The sequence below is a fragment of the Pogona vitticeps genome, chromosome 5 (genome assembly GCF_051106095.1).
Source record: "Pogona vitticeps strain Pit_001003342236 chromosome 5, PviZW2.1, whole genome shotgun sequence".
NCBI classification, from domain to species: Eukaryota; Metazoa; Chordata; class Lepidosauria; order Squamata; family Agamidae; genus Pogona; species Pogona vitticeps.
Window position 1 is genome coordinate 178203699 of NC_135787.1, and position 22183 is coordinate 178225881.

The 22183-nt window shown below is 39.3% G+C and overlaps 1 protein-coding gene and 1 long non-coding RNA gene across 10 annotated transcripts in view; one reads left to right on the top strand and one right to left on the bottom strand.

The window, feature by feature from the left end:
- LOC144583139 (uncharacterized) overlaps positions 1-17913 on the bottom strand; it is a 38451-nt gene extending 20538 nt beyond the window's left edge. The window contains exon 1 of the long non-coding RNA XR_013536758.1: positions 17857-17913. This is a non-coding gene — a long non-coding RNA (uncharacterized LOC144583139). The remainder of the gene's footprint in view (positions 1-17856) is intronic.
- Positions 1-22183, top strand: part of IQSEC3 (IQ motif and Sec7 domain ArfGEF 3) — a 202240-nt gene that overhangs the window by 95110 nt on the left and 84947 nt on the right. The window lies entirely within an intron of this gene.

Below are 22183 nucleotides of genomic sequence, written 5' to 3' on the forward strand. Positions count from 1 at the left end.
CCCTATAGCTAGTGGGTATCAGCTTTGCAAACTGATGGGGAGAAAAAAAAAAACCTTGGGTGCAAAATGTGTTTTGACAATTCATTCTGAAATTCAGTCTCCCTGCTAGAATCCTTCTTGATGCCCCACTTATCCTCTTTAAAAGGCAATCATCAATTTGCCCTGGAGGTCAGCATTAGATAGTTGTGCTGGTTGGTTCCACTGAAGTTCATGACCCATAAAAAAAAAAACCTCCAGTTTTTCTGATGAGAACACAGTGCTTCCATGGATATTAATGTGGCCTTTCCCTTGATTTCCAGTATTGTTAAATTCTGTTCAAGGAAAGGCCTGCATTCTGGACACATCTAGATACTTATAAGTTTAATAATGATTCTTACAATGCTTCTTAATGCAATTTTATTATTTTTCATAATTTTCATATTATTATTATTCTTTGAACAGAAGTTCATCTTTCAAACAAAGTTTGTAAAAAGGTTTGTGTTGCAGAATGTGGGTTATAGAAAGCCATTCAAGTTGGCTGACAAAAAGTGGTTCAACAAGAGTGCTGGAGAAGTATGCCAAATCCTATGGATGGAACCTATTCATTCATTCATTAGGCATCCTTCAGTCTCGAAAGACTATGGTAACGTGCTCTGTATGTAGGACATGGAACAGCATCTAGTGTGGCTGAGAAGGCCAATTCGAGAGTGACAGTCCCTTCCACACTGAAGACAGATACAATCTGTCCCCTGTCCAGCTCCCTGATTTTGCTGCTTTTGTGACTGCCTCTTTGCCTCGGTCTGCTGGACAAGGGTCTCTTCGAATTGGGAGAGGCCATGATGCACCGCCTGCCTCCAGGCTGAACGCCCAGATGTCCAGGTTTCCCATCTGTTGAGATCCATTCCTAAGGCCTTCAGATCCCACTTGCAGATGTCCTTGTATTGCAGCTGTGGTTTCCCTCTGGGGCAATTTCCCTGCACTAATTCTCCATACAGCTAAATGGATGGTCATTCTGTAACTGGATTGCATTTTGCAAGTGCAGAATTTTGGAGGCAACCTTACACCAGGTTTCACTGTTTCTTTATCTCCATTTATTTAGTTTGACATACAACAGCTCTTTGCCTTAGGCAGAACTGTTTTCTCTTGCTTTTTACTTCAAAACAAAATTCAGACTATGGAATGCCCTCCCAACTGAGATTTGTCTGGCGCCTACGCTGATGACCTTTCGGCGCCAGGTCAAAACCTTCCTGTTCCAGAAGGCTTTTAATTGAAATTGAAATAATATCAGCTGTGGGTCCTATGGCAATTTTTAGAGTACATATATTTTAATTGCATTTTAATTATGCCTTTTTATTGTATTTTAAATGTTGTAAGCCGCCCAGAGACCTTCGGGTAGTGGGGGCAGCATATAAGTTAAATAAATAAATAAATAAATAAATAAATAAATAAATAAATAAACAAACAAGCAAGCAAGCAAGCAAGCAAACAAACAAACAAACAAACAAACAAACAAACAAACAAACAAATAAATAAATAAATAAATAAATAAATAAATAAATAAATAAAACATTTACTTCAGTAGTAGGGAATCTTGAGTTTTGAAATTCCCTGGGGTCTCAGTCCAACCTTCTGAATTCCACCAGAAGGCCTTCCCTATGACCACATTTCAAATCTCCTTCCCTCCTCATTTCAGGAGGTTACCCTTCTAACGCTTAGGTGTTTGCAGTGAAATTTGTAAGCTAAAAATATGCTTGTATGGGGAGGTAGAGTCTGCTCAGGCAAAATCAGTAGGTGGGATTCCCCATTGCACAAGTCCCTTTATTGTCCGCAGTCTCCTCTTATTTATAATTAGTTTCTTTATTGAGAGACATTATGCTGTAATGGACAGACTTTTAGACTAGAACTCAGGAGACATAGATTCAAATCCCTGCTCAGCCATGAACAACTCACCGGGGGGGGGGGGGTAGGCATGGCAGCAGTAAAAGCATTCCTTGAACATCTCATACGCCTTGAAAACCCTATTAGGTTCACTATATGTAATTCGGAAGCAACATAGCAACTGAGTGATACTATGATCAAAAGTTCACTTCTTTTGCAAAATAATTTTAACTTTAAAAGTGTAGGTGATATATTTATTACACCTGTAATTTGGCTGCAGTTTGCTTACCTTGTACTGTATATAAATAAAATTTTATCCCAACATCTCTGATGCAGGAGTTCTGTGAGCTTCTGACTTTGAACTACCAACCAAACAGGAATCATGCTTTTCAATATGTGGTGTGTGTGGTACCTAGTGACTGGCAGTTCTTTGCTTAGCAGGTGTGAGGTGTTCTAATCCGCATCGCCAGCTGTGAACTGTGAAATCTATAATCTCTGAGTGGATTCTGCAGCCATCAGATTGCTTCAAACATCATACCTGACCCTCACATCTGGCCATGAATTTTAGAGCTGGTATGTTATTTTTCTGGAGCTCTCTAACACCCAGCCTGACAAAGATGCATGTGGAGTCGAAAACTAGCTGCCATGTGTATGATTTAGTCATCTTTTTCTTCTGAGTCAGAATTGGAAAATAACATGTTATAAATAACATTGTTACCTGTAACAAAGTCCCTATAAAAAGGAAACAAATGTGCAATGACATTATATTAGAAAAGTAACATGAAGAACTGCATCGTTATTTTCTTTCTGGTGTCATGATAACATTTTTCCCATTTTCTTTTTCTATAACTTTTAGAAGAGGCATTTCGAGTGGATTTTTCCAGGTGTTCTGCCACACTCTTATCAATATGATGTATTTTTTAAAGTAACTGGGCAGGAATAAACAACATGATGGCTGAAATTTTGCTGCTTAGCAATTTAAGTGGCAACTGAATAATTGGAATTTATGGTTGACTCATCACTGATTTAATGAGTCTAGTCTAGTTGCAATTTACTATGCTGAGCATCAGGATTTCAGCCTATGAGTAGCCTAACAAGGTACCAACATTTTTCAGTAACTTTAATGACCAAGTGTTGCTTCCCCTCAAATTTGTTATGAGTTACATAATACCTTTTTTTTTTTGAAGTAATTTTCTAAGCTTTGCAACTATACCTCCAAAAGTTGTCAAGAATGGAAAAACGTTGGGAGGGATTTTAAGAACGAATCTTACACTGTGGCACTCATGCTCTCAATTCCTTGAAGATAGGCCTGAGGAAGGAAGTTAATCCGCTTGGCTGCCATTAAATTAATGTGGAAATAAATAGATATTACTTATAGGAAGCACACTAAAATGCCAATTTCAGCAAGTTTTGTGCTTTGCTGGCACATACTTTTTACACATCTCTACCCTCATTTCTCTTCTATATTGAGGTTATAGGGATAAAGAAGAGATTTTTGTTCCTTTGCAACTTACCTGTTCCTTATCCACTCCCCCTCCATGTGGACCTAATAATCACTTGGGTCTTGAATTTTTATGTGTTTGTGTGGTAAAAAATGCCACTTGCCTGAAACAGCAGGACGCGGTCCTCCAAATCTGAACACAAAGCCCTGTATCCCTAATGCCAAAGAAAACTTGAACATTAGAATTTGAGTTAGACCTGAGGGAGAGATGGAAACAGCTTTTCTAGCTATAGAGAAAGCTGTGTCATACTAGGTCAAACCATTTATTCACATAGCCCAATAATGTCTACTCCAAGTCAGTGCTTCTTCACTTGTTTCTGCCTCGTGGCACAGTGGTTAAACTGCAATACTGCAGTCAGTACTGTATTCTGCTTACAATCTGAGTTTGTTCCTAACAGACTCATATAGCTGGCTCAAGGTTGTCTCAGCCTTCCATCCTTCTGAAGTCTGTAAATTGAGTATCCATTTTCCAGGTATGTGGTGGTGGGGATGTGTAGCCTGCACAATTAAAATGTATACTGCTCAGATAGTACTTTAAAGCACTATGGTGATATATAACAGCACACTTTGCTTTGTGCTAAAATCTCATTATCCCCAGCCTGCATAGCTGGACTATAACTCTCATCCTTCCCAAAAACATCTAGAAGTGCCAGTCTAGAGATGATCTGACTACTGTTATTGGCAGAATCTCTGTGGGACCATGAGTGGAGGTCTTTCCCATCACCTGTACCTGATCAGATCTGCTGTAAATGCCATAGATGGAGCTGGCCTCTTCTCCATGCAGAAAGTACCATTGAGCCTTGATGTCAGCTAGCTTGGAAAGTTTCAGGTCTGGAGCTCAAATCTGATCCTTTTCTCATTGCTGTCTTGCCTGAATTACTCTCCTGTGTGCATTACCCATGTGACCCAATTAACTTAGACTATAGACTATACAGTGGTGTCTCGCTTAACGATTGCCCCGCATTATGACGAATCTGTTTTACGACAATCTTTTTGTGATCGCAAAACGATGGTCTAAATGGGGGAATTTCGTTTTGCGATGATCGGTTCCCTGCTTTAGAAACCGATTTTTCGCAAAACGATGTTTTTTAAACAGCTGATCGGCGGCTTCAAAATGGCCGTCGGCTTTCAAAATGCCCCCCCGACTGTTTTCTAGGGACGGATTCCTCGCTATACAGGCAGCGAAAATGGCTGCCGTATGGAGGATCTTCGCTGGATGGTGAGTTTTTACTTCATTGGAATGCATTAAACGGGTTTCAATGCGTTTCAATGGGGTTTTTATTTTCGCTTTACGATATTTTCGCTTAACGGCGATTTTCCTGGAACGGATTATCATCGTTAAGCAAGGCACCACTGTACTATTGTCAAAGTCAAAGGTTTGTTTGGAAAGGAAAAAATAGCCATATACTGTACCTGTGTAATCATTGGTATGTGGTGATGTATGTTTGAAGCCTCGTGGGTCTCTCCTTTGCATCTCTCTGTTGTTCAAGTCCGACCAGCTAGATCAGTGATTCCCAACCTTGGGTAACTCAGGTGTTCTTGGACTGCAATTCCTAGAAACCCAAGCTAGTACAGATAGTGGTGAAGGCTTCTGGGAGCTGCAGTCCAGGAATATCTGGGGTACCCAAGGGTGGGAACCACTAGTCTGAATGCTTGCATGTCTTATAACAACAACAACAACAGCAACAGCAACAGCAACAGCAACAGCAGCAACAACAACAACAACAACAACAACAATAACAACAACAACAACTTGCCAGCCTCCAAAAATCCATGGAAACATCAGGTAGAGAAAGTGTCAGAAAATGAGGAAGTCAAGATCTTGTGGAATTTCCGGATCCAAACGGAGAGACACCTTGGATATAACACACCAGACATAGTAGTAATAGAATGAAGAAATGTCTGGATCATTGACATTACAATTCCAGGGGATGCCAGAGTTGAAAATAAAGAATTGGAAAAACTAAAAAAGTACAGAGACCTGACAATCGAAAAATCTCGCCTCTGGAAGGAACACACTTCAGAGGTCCCCGTAGCCATTGGGGCTTTGGGAACAATATCAGGAAATTTCACACAGTACTGTAAGCAGTTGCAGATCTCAGAAATCACACCACCATCAGAGCTACAAATACCAACAATATTAGGAATAGCATACATACTGTGTCGATATTTAACAGATATTTAGGATTTTGGTTAAAACTTGTATCTGTTGTCTCTTGAGACTGATGGATACCTAATCCTATATAATACCACTCAATGTTTTTATAATTTTGACTGTGGCTGGAGTTTTATAACAACAACAACAACAACAACAACAACAACAACAACAACAACAACAACAACAACAACAACAACAACAACAACAACAACAACAACAACAACAACGATAATGATTCTTACGCTTAACACTTGGACTGGGCTTTGTTGGCTGTATCTCAGAAGGTTTGGTTCCTCGCAGATTAATTCCAGAAGCAGTTTTTTTTTCATCATGCCTACTAAAAAGATTTGTGAACCAAGTGGGGAGTTCTTGCACGGGGTGGGGGGTGGGGGGAGGAAAACCAGTCTTGGTTCTGGGAATAATTCAGTTATGCCATACCTTCTCAGAAGTGAAATCTTCCTGAGTTTTTTTATCCCAGAGAGAAAGAAAGCAGAAAGCAAATTGTTTTAAAGGAAGTCAGACTATGTTAAGGATTGCACATTGGATCCTGGCTCACTCTGATCAAATCCTGTTTGTGTTTTGTGAGCAACCTAAATGAGAGCCTCAAGATGAAAAATACAGAGTGAGCCATGCTTTGACTGTGAAGTTTATCTTGCTTCCCCCTTTTCTCTTCAGTAGTATGAAATATTACTATATTTTCTTGTGTGAATACTGGGTTATCACTCATGATTCAAGTAGAAGTGAGGCCTATAGAATCATATGAATAATTCAAAGGACAAAATTTTGTGGTGGAGTTATGATGGCAAAAGGCAGTGGCATAACTGGTAGTGGCAAACTGCCACAAATTAACAGGTAATTGCTTGGATTCCTCATCATAGGCTTGTCAGGTGGTTCAAATGCTCCAAGGAAAATGCCAGGTATGGCCCAAGTATGCTGAGGGATCCCTCAAGACAAAACAAAGCTTGGGGGAAAAATTATGTACAGAATTTATTTGGTATCATCTGTAGGCCACCTTTCTCTCAATCATCATAGCTGAAAACAAAAAGTAAAAATCGATAAAAACATGGTGACACCTTAAAGACTAACCTCTATATTTTTTAATGTGAACTTTTTTCTTAACCTGTTTTTATATGATGGTTTCAATAATTTATTGTTTAATAGTTTTTAAATTGGTGTTTATACGTTGTTTATAATTCTTGTCTTTTTTTAATGATTTGTGAACCACCTTCAGTCCTACAGCTAGGAGGAAAGTAGCATAGAAATGCAATAAATAAAATAACAATAGATAAAATAACAATAGATAATATATTGATCTGGATATGGCTCCCAACTAAGTATGAAGGTTAGCAATTTCAATCATTTCTTGTACTTATGCAGTCATAAGTAGGAAAAGCTACTTTTTTGGATGTCAATTTTCGCAAATATCTAGTTTACTTTCGCCTGGAAATAACATACACAAACCTTCTTTCCCTATCTCTGGCAATCATAATGGGCAAAAGTAGATTATTTGGGGTGTATGACAACTTTGAAGGAGATTTTTAAAAGCCATGGGTTGAAGGAGGCTGTGCATTGTGTAGCGAGGAAGCAGGAGAGTGGCTTTAACATAACTTAATCTTGACATTTTCACTGCTGGGTCAAACAAGAGTCCTAGTTTCTGAATTTTCTGTGACTCTAGATCTGAAGGTTGTGTTTCTGTCAAGCTGACAGTGGCTGGGATACTTTTGCTGCCTGTGAACTGAAATTACTTTGGTTACTGCCACTCAGTGTGACAGTCTCTTTCTACTGGGGTTCATACAAGAAATGGGTAGTCACTACCTATTGCTGTCATATTTTTGTTCTTTTCATTGTGCTGTGCTGAGTGCAGGGAGTGGCCAACCATCTCATCTAATTTCATAGAAGAAAACAAATCTATGTCTGTGGATCCAAAACCACATTCAAAACTTGAAAGCAAGCAACTAATACATTCTGAGCTGAACTTTAGGTATTTCCTTCAGTTTCCTGGACAGAACCTGTATCTCAAGGGGAAAGTGCCTATGTAGAGTACATGCTTTGAAATCTGTGATGGTACTAGCTCCAGACCCAGGCATCTGTAGATAAGAACCAAATTACTCCCAATACTAAATGCATCAGTTAGAAGCTGGGATGTTTGGGACTGGAATGCCATTGTGTATTTATGCTGGCATAATTCCAATCAGTGTAAATGCGAGTGTTAAGTTGCTTCAAATGAAGAAGTCAGCATAGGCATTTGCTTTTGCATCCTAGGTAATGCAACGAGGCATGTAACAGTGAGTGCCTACGCTAATTTCCTTACTTGCAACAATTTACCCCTGAGATTTAAGCCAACCAGGTTTTGTCAGGGGCATAACTAATAGGATACTACCCTTTATAATTATTTTTCAAATAGCATATGTGTGGTTGAGTAATTTTCATAATGATCAGAAAGAGGAGCTTTAATCTCTCCCTTCCTGTTAGAGCATCTGATGAGTATAACCCCTTCTCCTTGCCACTATTATTTTGTAAGGGAGAAAAGCTCCTTTACCATCATCTATGTCCCAAGTCCTTATGGAGAAAGCCAGAGAGTTCCAGAAAAATTTCTACTACTGCTTCATTGACTATGCAAAAGCCTTTGACTGTGTGGACCACAGCAAACTATGGCAAGTCCTTAAAGAAATGGGAGTACCTCACCATCTTATCTGTCTACTGAGAAACCTATATGTGGGACAGGAAGCAACAGTTAGAACTGGATATGGAACAAATGATTGGTTCAAAATTGGGAAAGGAGTACGACAAGGCTGTATATTGTCTCCCGGCTTATTTAACTTATATTCAGAGTACATCATGCGGAAGGCTGGACTGGAGGAATCCCAAACTGGAATTAAGATTGCCAGAAGAAATATCAACAACCTCCGATATGCAGATGATACCACTCATCTGCATATCGGTAGTGATGGCAGAAAGTGAGGAGAAATTAAAAAACCTTGTAATGAGGGTGAAAGAGGAGAGTGCAAAAAACGGTCTGAAGCTCAACATCAAAAAAACTAAGATCATGGCCGCTGGTCCCATCACCCCCCGGGAAATAGAAGGGGAAGATATGGAGGCAGTGACAGATTTTACTTTCTTGGGCTCTATGATCACTGCCGATTGAGTCAGCAGCCATGAAATTAAAAGATGCCTGCTTCTCGGGAGCAAAGCATCTTAAAAAACAGAGACATCACCTTGCCAACAAAAGTCTGAATGGTCAATGCTATGGTTTTTCCTGTCGTGATGTATGGAAGTGAGAGCTGGACCATAAAGAAAGCAGACCGCCGACGAATTGATGCCTTTGAATTGTGGTGCTGGAGGAGGCTCTTGAGAGTCCCCTGGACTGCAAGGAGAACAAACCTATCAATTCTAAAGGAAATCAGCCCTGAGTGCTCACTGGAAGGACAGATTCTGAAGCTGAGGCTCCAATACTTTGGACATCTCATGAGAAGAGAAAACTCCTTGGAAAAGACCTTGATGTTAGGAAAGTGTGATTGCAAGAGGAGAAGGGGATGACAGAGGATGAGATGGTTGGACAGTGTCTTCGAAGCAACCAACATGAATTTGACACAACTCCGGGAGGCAGTGGAAGATAGGAAGGCCTGGCGTGCTCTGGTCCATGGGGTCGCGAAGAGTCAGACATGACCAAATGACTAGACAACGATGTCCCAAGTCCGGCAGCAGACTGGGAGTGGGGAGGATCTATCAGGATTGCAGCCTAAGAGGAAAAGGTTGAACTTTCTTTCCTGCACACTGTGATTTCAGTGACCTCTAGCCTTAAACAAAAATCGGAACAAGTTTCTTCGTTGAGTTTGGTATTGCATGTCACTGGATTTGATAGAAGAATGAAGCAGGTAAGGGCAGGATTTTTTTTCCTGCTTGAATCAAAGGACAAAATGGCACCAATTCTGTCTCTCAATTAAGATTCTGGGTGCATTCAAGACAGCACTTTAACCCATGATTTGGACCCCTTTGGAAAAGACTAGTTCACTCCATTTTCTGGAAACCACATGAAGTTTGGATAATTGCAAACCAGCCTGAAGGTTATCCATGCCTCCCTTTTTTTGGGTCCCTGGCAGAGCTACTTTTTGTCTTTAATGTGGGTAGGATTGCTCCATTTTGATTTGGTTCCACCATGTGTGATTGCTGGTCTGGTATTGAACCAAAGCAGATTCCCCAGAGTATTAATAAAAAGTTAAATTAAATTTAATTTAAATTTTTAAAAAGCCAGCTTGTTCTCATTCCCCTTGCTGAAAGGGAAACAAAAGAGGAAGCAGAAGGGTGGGGTTTTTTTGTGCTCCCTTCAAAATCCAGTGTTGAATCACTTGAGCAGCAAGCTAATTGAGCAGTATGCAATGCATTATTTTTTAAATTTTCCATTCCTTCCCCCTCCCCCCACAAAGGGAGAAAACAGAGGGGATATGGAGGAGCATCTTTAAATTATTATTTTTTCTTTCTCTAGAAAGGCAGGACCCAGCTAAATAGGTCACCTGAGGTGTGGCGTGATTTCCTGCCCCCCAACCACCTGATCCTTACATGTGGATGCAAAGATTCCTACAGATGCCATGGTGCACCTCGAAGCAACCTTCCTTAGCCCTATCCAGTCCAGGATAATTGGCTGTCTAGTCACACCCACTGAGTCTCAGTTTAGTACTAGTGGTGGGATAGTGTTTGGCCCAGCGCTCTGCCCCTTTGGTTAAGCAGTAGAGGAACAAACATGGCTGTCTTCCAGTGGAAGAGAGTGGGTGGGGCTCAAGGAGAAGAACTGGCAAAGATGCTGCCTCGCCCGACACTCGTTGCCTCACTTGGTTGCCTCCATGTGTCAGCTTTACAGCAGCTGAGAACGACCGAGAGCTTAGAGAACGACCGAGAGCCACAGAAAATAAACAATGCTGGGCCAGATAGACAAATAGTTTGAGGAAGCTTCCTATATTCTTTATAACAGCAGTTTCCAAAAATTTTTGACTGAGGGCTCCCTTGACTTGCTGGCCACTGGGCATAGCTCCCCAAAACTGTGTGGCTGCTATATCCGTGGGATCAGAACCTGCAGTGTCACTTATCCGCTGCCCGATTTAAAAAAAAACAACCACCAAAAATACAAGGTGTATTACCAGGACTGACCATTAGATGGAAGTGGAGATAATCTAGCTGGTGGCTGAATGGAAATGTGCTCCTGGCCTCACTTCTCTGAGGGAAGCAGCTTCTGGGAAATTGGAGAACATGCAATTTGGGGTTGGTGTGGTGTTGGAAGGCCCCATTGTGCATAAGTGATCAGGAAATCCCGTCCTTTGGCAAGACTGGCCAGGGCTCCCTCTCTCCACCATGCATGGAGACCAGGAAAGCGGGGGGGGGGGGGGAGACTGGAAGTGCTGTACAATACTTTGGGGTGGGGAGAGAAGGGAGGAGGGAAGGATGAGAGGATTCTGTGGCCACCCTGGGTGGGCTTGCCAGGGTCTAACGGTCCACAGTTTGGGAACCACTGGCTTTTATAACAGTTGCAGAGGATTGTTTTTTTTTTTTAATCTACAGAAAAAGCTTCAGAATGTCAGTGGGAGATTATTTCTAAAAAATTTTCTCTGGTCATGGAAACAAGTAGCACATGAAAATAAAAATACTGTAATTAGAAGCGTATTGCCTAGCCAATTCTGACACTTGGCAGCATTCAGTCATGCAATCCGTCTTGCCTCTTCCCAGTTTCTGACTGGATTGCTCAGTGAGCTAGGAGCCAGAAGTTGGGAGTTTGATTTCCCATTGTGCCTTTTGGGAGAGGAATCATCCTACGTAGCCTTGGGCAAGCTGCACAATCCAAGAGAGCACCCGGGAGAAAGGAAAGGGGAACTATTTCTGAATACCACTACCTAGAAAACAGTAGAAGGGGTCACCACAATTTGGAATCAACTTGAGGATACACACACACACACTGCACATACAGTGTAGGGAGGGTTGTACAGTGATTTTTATGGAGGTATTGGTAGGGCTCTGTATTACAAAGCAGCAAGGGTTTGCCCATCTTGTGTATTTATTTCCCATCTTTAATATATGGTGAAAACAACTCTCATCTGTCATAGATATGTAGTGGAAGCTTTGAATACACAGTTGTAATGTGGTACATTGTAGTTATCAAGTGGAAAACATAGATAATAGAAAGCATCCAAATACTGTAAAATATATTGAAAGCAATGTTTCAGAGATGTCATTCTACCAAAGGACTGTCATGCAGCTGCACCACTACATGTTCATTGAAGAGAAATTTGTCTGCATCTAGTCTTTGGCAGTGAATTTATCTGAATTCTCCACAGAGGTGGAGCTTCACACTCAGGTTGATTCGTGTGCCAAAATAGTTAAATATACGTAGTTCTGAAATTTGTAGGTATCCCTTGTACAAGAAGCTGTTTAGTGTCATTAAGTAAATATTAGTGGCTGTTGTGTATTAATTCTTAATTTATTGTTAAATTGACCTGTGAAGTAGACCGTGGCTAGTATCTTCTTCATGCTGGTGGTAATATAAAGATGTGCGGGCATCAATGTGCTGGGCATTACACCCAGCAACAAGAATTTGTCCTATGCAATTGTGCAATCGGTTGGCATCCCAAGCATGACTGATTGAGCAATGCCCTGGCAGAAATGTTCAGGGGTGGGCTTCAGTGCTTGTGCAATTGCCATGGACACAACCTTAAGTTCCATGTGTGTAGTTGTGCAATAGGATTTTGGCTGTTCTGTGTTAAAGTGGATTAGCCGTTGACTATGTCTGATTTCTCCTACTGTGTTTTTCCAAAAATAAGGCAGGGTCTTATATTAATTTTTGCTCCAAAAATGTTGTAGGGCTTATTTTCAGGGGATGTTTTATTTTTTTCATGTACAACAATTTACATTTATTCAAATACAGTCATGTCATCTTCTGATTGCTGCACAATCGTGGAGGGTGGGGTTTCACTTAACTGGGGCTTATTTTTGGGGTAGGGCTTATATTACGAGCATCCTGAAAAATCATACTAGGGCTTATTTTCAGGTTGTGTCTTATTTTGAGGGAAACAAGGTAGCTCTTGATAATGCAGAAGTAACTCAAATCTTATTTTCTGAACCCTAGTTCTCCTGTCTCGCCTCTGTAAAATGGGAACAGCAATAATGTCCTTCATGGACTGTGCAGAACAAAAAATAAAGTTTGTGTTTATATATATTGAAAATTATAAATAAATGGACCTTTATGGTGATGTTTTTTGTATGTAAGTATATCCATTTGTCAGATGGAATATATTTTCTTCCTTGTTCAGGCCTAGCTGCCCTGCAACTCTCAGCTCAGTTCATCTAACAGTGAAATACTTTCTTATGCTTGGTTGCGCCAGCAGGCTTTTGTCAGCAAATTTGGTGATGTTCAAGTCTGCCTTGGGCAACAGCACCCAAGAGAGATGAGTCGAAGTGGCAGAAAGACTGCTGCTGAGAAGCCAAGTTTTTCTTTCCTGGGGCACTGAGAGGGCGGCTAACACTAATTCAGGCTGCCATCTGTTTCTTCCTTTTGTAAAAGGTCATGTTTACCAAATAATGCAAAGGCAAGAAGAGTCTGGGGTTAAAGTGAAAGTAATTAAACCTTGCAGCAAAGAAGACACTATCCTCTCCATCTTTTTCCTGAATATCTCTTTTGGTGCCTCTACCGTAGTAACAAGTTATGGAATTTCATGAATCTAACAAACAGAATAAGGAGAATTTGCTGACAAAAGTTCTCCTTATCAAAATTTTGCACCAAGAAATAACGGCCAGTGTCTTATTCCTAGTCCAAGTTAAAGTAAACTCACTGACCCAGTGAATATATAATTTGACCATTGATTTAGTGGGTTTAATTGGGACTAGCAAGAGGGTACTGGCCAATCAATCTTGTATCCTCATAAAATATTCACATTAAACCTGCAGTTTCGGAAAGTGAAGTGAAAATTGCTCTCAAAGCACTTGGAAGAAGTGAATCACCAGAATTAAATGGGATACCAGTAGAACTATTTCAAGCTACCATATCTGATTCTATTAAAATCCTAACAAGAATATGCCAATGAACATCAGAAACAAAATGATGGTTTATAAACTGGAAATATACATTCTAGTCCCGAAGGAAGGAGATGCCAAAAATGCCATAACTATAGAACCATTGCATTCATTTTTCATCCAAGCAAAGTAATACTAAAGATTTTATAATAAAAAGTTTGCAATAAAGGGTTTTGCAATATATGGAATGAGAAATGCAAGATTAGCAAACTGTGTTCAGAAAAAGAAGAAGCACCAGGGATCATATTGCAAATATGTGTTAGCCAGTGGAGCATGCCACAGGATTTTTAGAAGAAAATCCATCTGTGCTTTATAGATTACATCAAACTATTTGACTATGTGAACCATTGAAAAACTATTGGTTGTTCTGCAGGAAATAGGCATACCACAACATTTGATTGTCTTAATTCATAATGCATACTTCAAACAAGAAGCTACTATTAAAATAGAATACAGCAAAACAAGATCCCAAAGGTATATTTTAATCCGTTATCTGTTCAATCTGTATACACAACATATTGTATGGAAAGCTGGATTAGATTCAGATGAAAATTGGTGGAAGAAACATCATTAATGTAAGATATGTAGATATTCTAGAAAGCAGCAATGGCTTGAAACAATTACTGATGAAGATAAAAGAAGAAAGTGTAAATGCTGCTGAACACTGAGAAGATAAAAATGACTACAGAGGAGTTACATAAATTAAATGCTGATGATGAAGAAATTGAAATAGTTAAAGATTTTTTATAATTTACTTGAATCATAAATCCAAATGGAGACTACAGCCAGGAAACCAGAAGACTGAAGCTCAGAAGAGCAACTATGGACAAAGTAGAAAATATCCTCAGAGTGAAGAAAACTGAGAGGGAAAAATTGATTCTTTGAAAGCTGGAGAAGAGCTTTATGGATACTATGGGCCATCAAATCAACTTGAAATGTTCTCTAAAAATAACTGTGATCATCATACTTGGAGCATATCGAGAGAAAAGATCATTAGTAGTAGACATGGTCTAGAGGGGCGGGGTATAAATTTAATACATAAATAATAAAATATTAGAAAACAAGATTATTAGAAAAGGCAGTAATGCTGGGAAAAGTTGAAGTCAACAGGAAAACCAAATACAGTATGAAATATAAGATGAACTGTCTCAATAAAGGAAACCACATTCTTGAGTTTGGAAGACTTGACCAGGGCTGTTAATGATAGGATCTTTTGGAGGTTGCTAATTTGTGGGGTCGTTATAAGTTGGAAGAAACTCAACAGCACATAACTACAACAAACCAGAGTCATCTCCAGTTTCAAAAAAACCCTCTGCAACATGCCATCCTATGGGTTTCCACCTAGGTTGGTTCTGGAGGCTTTCTTAGACTATAGCTCCTAAAATCCTGTAGCTGCCATACTAGGTGGGGGTAATGCCAGTTTGGCCATGCCCCCCAGGTAAGGTGACTGCCCAAAGAGCATAGATGCCACTGCCACCCACATGCCACACTGCTTGAACTAATCACTAACTGAGCCAAATCGTTAGTTTCCATAGTGTAGCTAATTCCTGGCCAGGTATTTGAATAATACCTGGCTTTTAGCAAATTCTTGGTACCAAATCATTCAGAGTGCTTGGATCACCACGTGCCTTCTCAGTGTTTGCCAGTTTACTAGTTACATTAAGCCCGGCTTTTCATACAGGCTGAGAGAAGAGCCCTTTTTGTGAATCAGCAGCTTTTAAAGAAATAGAGAACAGAAGGGACAACATAATAATTCTGTATTACAGGTGAAAAAAAATTAAAAAGATTGAAAGGTCTCAGACATCTTTTCAATGAGAAAAGTGTAGATTTTGGGGTCATGTAAGAAAAAAAGTTGACTAAGAAAAAACATAACATAAGTTTATGAACTTTTGAAAGATCCAGAGAAAGTGAATGGAGAGGCTTCCCCCATCCTGTCTATCTTCCCTTAATGTTAGAACTTAGGGTTTCTCAGTGAAATTAATGAGAAATATATGCAGGGCAAATGCAAAGTCTTTTTTGATACAAGACTTAATTAGATTTTGGAGTTTCCTACTGCAAGATTTGGTGATGATGTAGCTGGCCAGATGACCCTGTCATGGAGGGGAGAGCTTTCATTGGCTGTATCTCAGATTAGTTCAAGACCAACCTCAATAAAGTTAAAGATATCTTTGTATCTCACTTGCATTTTATAAATGCAAACATTGTGTGTGTGTGTGTGTGTGTGTGTGTGTGTGTGTGTGTGAGAGAGAGAGAGAATAATTGTGATCACAGATGGAGTGGGGCTTTTCTGTCTTTGTGCAGTACTGAAAAAAAAACTGGTTCTCAGAGGCTGCTGTTTGCATTAGGAGCACATTTTTCCATACGTTACAGATATAAGTAGCTTCAGAATAGTTTTTTTTACAGCAAGGAAAGGAAGAGTTAATTTTTTTCGTATTATCCACCTCCTCTCATTCTCTCTTCCCCTCTTCCTCCCTCTCTTTATTCCTCTGTAAGACATACACACCTGATATCTGCGTATTTCTCAAATCTGTATTTTAAATATGATGACGCATATAAATTCATATCTAGCTTATGCCCTGAAAAGTAGCTCTATTTTTAGGAATGATATAACCCCCTATAGTAAATGTATCCAGATTCACTCAAGTTAGGAACTCACAAGTTCCATTCTTAGTGAATGCCCTAGCTTTTGTTTTCTGCTTCTGCTCAATTCTTTCTGTCACATAAGTCTCTCTCTGTGCGTCTTTTTCTTCCTTCCTAATGTTCATTCAGCATTTTTACCCTTTCAGAAATTGAAGTCAAGAATGAAGCAAAGAGTTTTGGGGGAACCTGTTTTGAGATAGAACCAGTTTCATAATTTATATGCAAAATTGTGTTTCCAGTCATTATTTTGGAGATCTTTCAGGACAAATAAACAAATAGATTAAATGGGCGTTATTCAAGATTAGACCCACCCAGTTATTTGATAGCTCATCCACATGGAGCATTTCTTTAACCTTCCTTGTGCCTGGGATACTAGGATTTTTGCTACTCTTCTCGCAACACAGAGCTGAAAATAGTTTCAACACACTCTTAGCAGAAAAAGAAATCCATTATTTTCCAGGGATGTTTTTAACACCATTGCTGTGTGGTGGTATATGTTTGTTCTGTTTTTTTCCACTTGGCTCTAATGCATGATTCGTTTGCTTGGAGACTAGTGCTGCATCTATCTTTACTAATCTGTGCATATCCAAACACTGTATGAGTGAGTTGTAGTACACAACATTTCTTTCTGGGTATGTTTGCATGAGTTAATTTCTACCCCTCTGTGCCTTTGCACCATTCCAACTGGAACTGGTTTCAGATGAGTTTTCTTGTTACAATGCTGGGTTATCAGAAGTTCCTGCTTTGTTCTCATTTTGTACTTTGGGTGCAACTACTCTGCCCCTTTTGGTGCAGGCTGGTGCAGTTCAAACAGGGTGTCAGAACTTGATTAGGATAACTGACTCCTCTAGGATTCCTAAAAGAATTATAAACCTACCAGACAAAGAGAACAGATTCTATAATTTGCCATAGCTGACACTTTCCCCATAAAGGGTTAATCCCAGAATGAAACCAGGTAATCAGTGATAAGCTATTGCAAACATCTGGGTATCTGATTACAAATGTCTTAATTGTTGCAATAATTCTAGGCAACTCCAGAACTTGTTGACTACAGTATGTACAAGTTCTATTTATTTACATCATTTCTAGGTTTCATATAAAAACACAGAATCCCAAAGTATTAAAATATGTAACTTTTGAGAAGCCACAGGCATGTTGCTTTATCTTGCAAAAAAATCATCCTTACAACTATGAACAAGGCTCTAGGTACAAATATTTAAAAATATGAAAAGTGAACTTATGTTGTACTTGAGTATAAAACATAGGAGTGTTGACTGGAACAAATAAACTAAAAAAAGAGAGAGAATAAGTACAATAAAAACTAATGTTTTAATTTACATTCTGAAATACTGGAGCCTCTGTAGAAGAGGTTTCAGGAGTAAAAAGGAACAATGAGGGCTTATAACCTAGTAAGGCAGAGAATACATCTGTAGAACACTTCAAAATTCTTAAGAATAAAATTATAAAAACAAAAATCCTTATAACTTTCAATGAAAGGCATGAAATGGTTTTAAACTTTTAAAAGAAAAAAAAATTACAGAGTAAAAATCATTACTTAGCTCTAAGCATGTTGTTAATACACAGAAAAATATATTTTCACCAAACCTTTAACCTGTTGGAATAAATAGCTATGTTATGTCCATGTTACCGTATCTCTTGGCCACTCTCAGACTATCCACGAGACAAAGCTTGTCTCCTTTCTGCTCCCTTCGGATAGAATTATCCTCCACTATATATCAGTGCCTTTTGTTTCTGATCATGGGGCATTCTTGGCAAAGATACTGGAGTGGCATTGCCAGTTCCTACTCCAGGTGGATTGCGTTTAGTCGGAACTCTCCACTATGTCCTGTTCGTCTTGGGTGTCCCTGCATGGCATAGCCCAGAGCTTCTCTGAGTTACTCAAGCCCCTTCGCCATGACAAGGTAGCAATCCATGAAGGGGATATGCAGATGATACCATTCTGATGGCAGAAAGTGAGGAGGAATTAAAGAACCTTGTAATGAGAGTGAAAGAGGAGAGTGCAAAAAACGGTCTGAAACTCAACATCAAAAAAACTAAGATCATGGCCACAGGTCCCATCACCTCCTGGGAAATAGTAGGGGAAGACATGGAGGCAGTGACAGATTTTATTTTCCTGGGCTCCATGATCACTGCAGATGGAGACAGCAGCCACGAAATTAAAAGATGCCTGCTTCTTGGGAGGAAAGCGATGACAAATCTTGACAGCATTTTGAAAAGCAGAGACATCACATTGCCAACAAAAGTCCGAATAGTCCATGCTATGGTTTTTCCTGTAGTGATGTATGGAAGTGAGAGCTGGACCATAAAGAAAGCAGTCCGCCGAAGAATTGATGCCTTTGAATTGTGGTGCTGGAGGAGGCTCTTGAGAATCCCCTGGACTGCAAAGAGAACAAACCTATCAGTTCTAAAGGAAATCAACCCTGAGTGCTCACCAGAAGGATAGATCCTGAAGCTGAGGCTCCAGTACTTTGGCCATCTCATGAGAAGAAAAGACTCCTTGGAAAAAACCTTGATGTTAGGAAGGTGTGACGGCAAGAGGAGAAGGGGACGACTGAGGACGAAATGGTTGGACAGTGTCTGCGAAGCAACCAACATGAATTTGACCCAACTCCGGGAGGCAGTGGAAGACAGGAGGGCCTGCCGTGCTCTGGTCCATGGGGTCACGAAGAGTCGGGCACGACTAAACGACTAAACGACGACGATATATCAGTGCAAGAGATGTTTCTTTATACAGTCTAGTGCTGTGTCATTAATCAAAACAAATTTGTCATAGTTTATACTTTTCAACCAATTAGAAGTCTACATGTTTAAGGTCAGGAGAATACCTCCCTACCCAAGGGCCCAGCAATTCAGCTTCCTGAATCTCCAAGGCTTGGTTAGGCAGGCTCCCGGTTTGGCTTGCTCCTGGCATCAAGGCTGGAGTTAAATTCCCTCTTTCTCCAGCATTACTTAATACAGCACATCAGGGACAGTACGCTACATAAGCATATTTCATTCATAAATACTGCAGATTATTACTGTATCTGATTTCATACTCCTTATCGTTATCACATTGAATCAGGGAATTATTTATTTATTATGATGCGAAAGCTTTAAGAAACAAATTACACCTTTGTTTCTTCTTCTCTACTTGGATACAAACTGCTTAAAATAACATTCAACCCTTTTCTCTTTTTACGTTGTTCTGTAAAAGCTTCTATTGTACAATATATTGTACAATATATTGTTATTCCCATTTGTTTTACAAAAGTTTCCACATCTATTTTTTTTGTATTTCTTTGTTGATTAACATTATAAGTAAAATGCAACTCGAGCAGCAATTTAAATTTTATTTAAATTTTTATTGTCTCTGTTTCACATGATGTAAGTATTCAGTCGTTTATTTTTCTCACTGCAAAAACCTTATATGAAATTGAATGAGCTGCTTCTGACTTGTTATCTTTCCACTTTTATGTTCTGAAAACAACTAATTGTTTTGTAAACAATATTCCCAGCTGCAGGTTTTCAATAGTACTTTCACTTTTAATGCACCTCTTTGTGGCACTTTTTAATAGAATTTTTCATTTTAAAAACAATGCCTCTGCACCCTGTAAATTCATTTTTTTTAAAACTGTAGCACATCCCCTCTTAGCAGTGTCATGTGAAAATAATCTTATCTATAGATCTCTGATAAAAAGTTCATCAGCTGGAGTTGAATTGATGAGCTGTCTTCTATAAGCAGATTCATAGCTTTCTTGCTTCTGCTGCTCTTGTGCAGTCATCTATCTGTGTTGCTCTGCTTTGAAGAGCTCACTCCTTTTTGAAGGTCTGGATCTCTTGATTGTAGCTTTAACCTGAAAAGGAATAGAGAAAAAACCAAAACAAAACCCAACAACTTGCTCTTCTTTATGTCAACATACAGGCGGAAAGTGTGTGTCATGCTTAGGTAAAGGTAAAGGTTCCCCTTGACATTTAGTCCAATCATGTCTGACTCTAGGGCACAGTGCTCATCCCCGTCTCCAAGCCATAGAGCCAGCGTTTGTCCGTAGACAGTTTCCATGGTAACGTGGCCAGCGTAACTAGACACGGAACACCGTTACCTTCCCACTGTGGTGGTACCTATTTATCTACTCGCATTTACATGCTTTCAAACTGCTAGGTTGGCAGGAGCCAGGACAAGCGACGGGAGCTCACTCTGTTGCATGGATTTGATCTTACGACTGCAGGTCTTCTGACCTTGCAGGACAGAGGCTTCTGCAGTTTAACCCACAGCGCCACCACATGTCATGCTTAGGCTTATTGCACTGGCTTGGGTGAGATTTTCAAAACTTAAATATAAAAGTTAAAAAATATTGCTGCAACCATAAGACATTCTAACAGAAAAGCCTGTATTGCTCTCTTTATCTCCTATATAGGATGCTCTATCTTTCCATTAGACCATGAGTGAAACAGAATTGAAACTGTATATTGGATTGTCCACTGTGCAGTAAAGGCATGATGACCTATTAATTGAATGAAAATCAGATACTCTACCCTGTTTCCCCTAAAATAAGACCTAACCTTAAAATAAGCCCTAGTAGGATTTTTCAGGATGCTCATAATATAAGCTCTACCCCCAAAATAAGGCCTAGTTAAGTGAAACCCCACCCTCCACCATTGTGCAGCAACCAGAAGAAGATGACATGATTGTATTTGAATAAATGTAGATTGTTGTCCATGAAAAAATTAAAACATCCCCTGAAAATAAGCCCTAATGTGTTTTTGGAGCAATAGCTTTTTTGCTCCAATACAGTTTTGTGCATATGAACTTATTCTTCACCACCACTTCACATATATCAGTATCCTTTCAGGTTTTTATGTGACTGCTGTGATGAGAAGTTCGTCTCTTTGAACTTTCTTTAACTGTATATAACAACAAATGGCATATTGGTCCTCGTGCCAACTTCAGGAGACCCTTGATTTTTGAAATACAAATTCCAGAATCCATCCACCAGCACAAGTCACTGTACAGATGTAATACTGTAAATATTGACCAGGGCATGCTTGAATATGGACTGTCTGGGTACCAGTTTCTGGTGGAAATGAATTTATTTGTTACGGTCAGGTGACCAGCTCATAAAATATATTATATGGCTAAAATATACAATATGCAATTTAAAAAGTGTCCTGGTGGAAATGGAGAACAAAAAATCAAAACAAAACAAAAAAACCTGGCTGGCTGGCTACTGTCAGTCAGTACATTAATGCAGACTCCATAACCTATTGATCTGATGCAACGGTTTTTGTAAAGTTGGAACATTTTCACCAACTTCTCAATATTTAACACTAAATTCCATACACATGTTTTATACAAATCTCAACTAACCCTTTTGACAATGTGTAAATGATACCACCTAGCCACATTTATTTTAAATGAAGAAATTATTTCAGATTCAAATAAATGTTGTGGAATAGGTGCTATAAGTTTTTAATAACACTGTCAACTGATTGCTTTTCACTTATTTATCTTGTTTTTTCGTATAGCTATTGATGGATAAAATAAATAAAATAAATCTTTTAGTTTTAACATCTCACGGTAGGTCACATTTTTGTCTAATAGATCTTCTTTCTCTTCAGTGATAAATACAGTCAAATGTAATTTCTTTGTTGAAAAGTGAACCAAAATGTATCTGAATTCAGAGGCATACTTAATTTGTTTACAGTTAATAGTAATCATTCATGGTAATATTACCATGTAATTTCAGATGTTCATTTTAAAAGGAAATTCTGATGTTACTGGAAGATTGACACTTCCCCATTTAAATGATTCATAGTGTTGTGTAGCGGATAGAATGATGAAGTGGGACGAAGGAGACATGGGTCTGAATCACTGCCTTGCCATGGGTAAAACCATTCCTTAAATATCACACTTACCTTGAAGCCCTGTTAGATTTGCTATAAGTTGGTTCTAATGTGATAGCAACAGAACTCACACC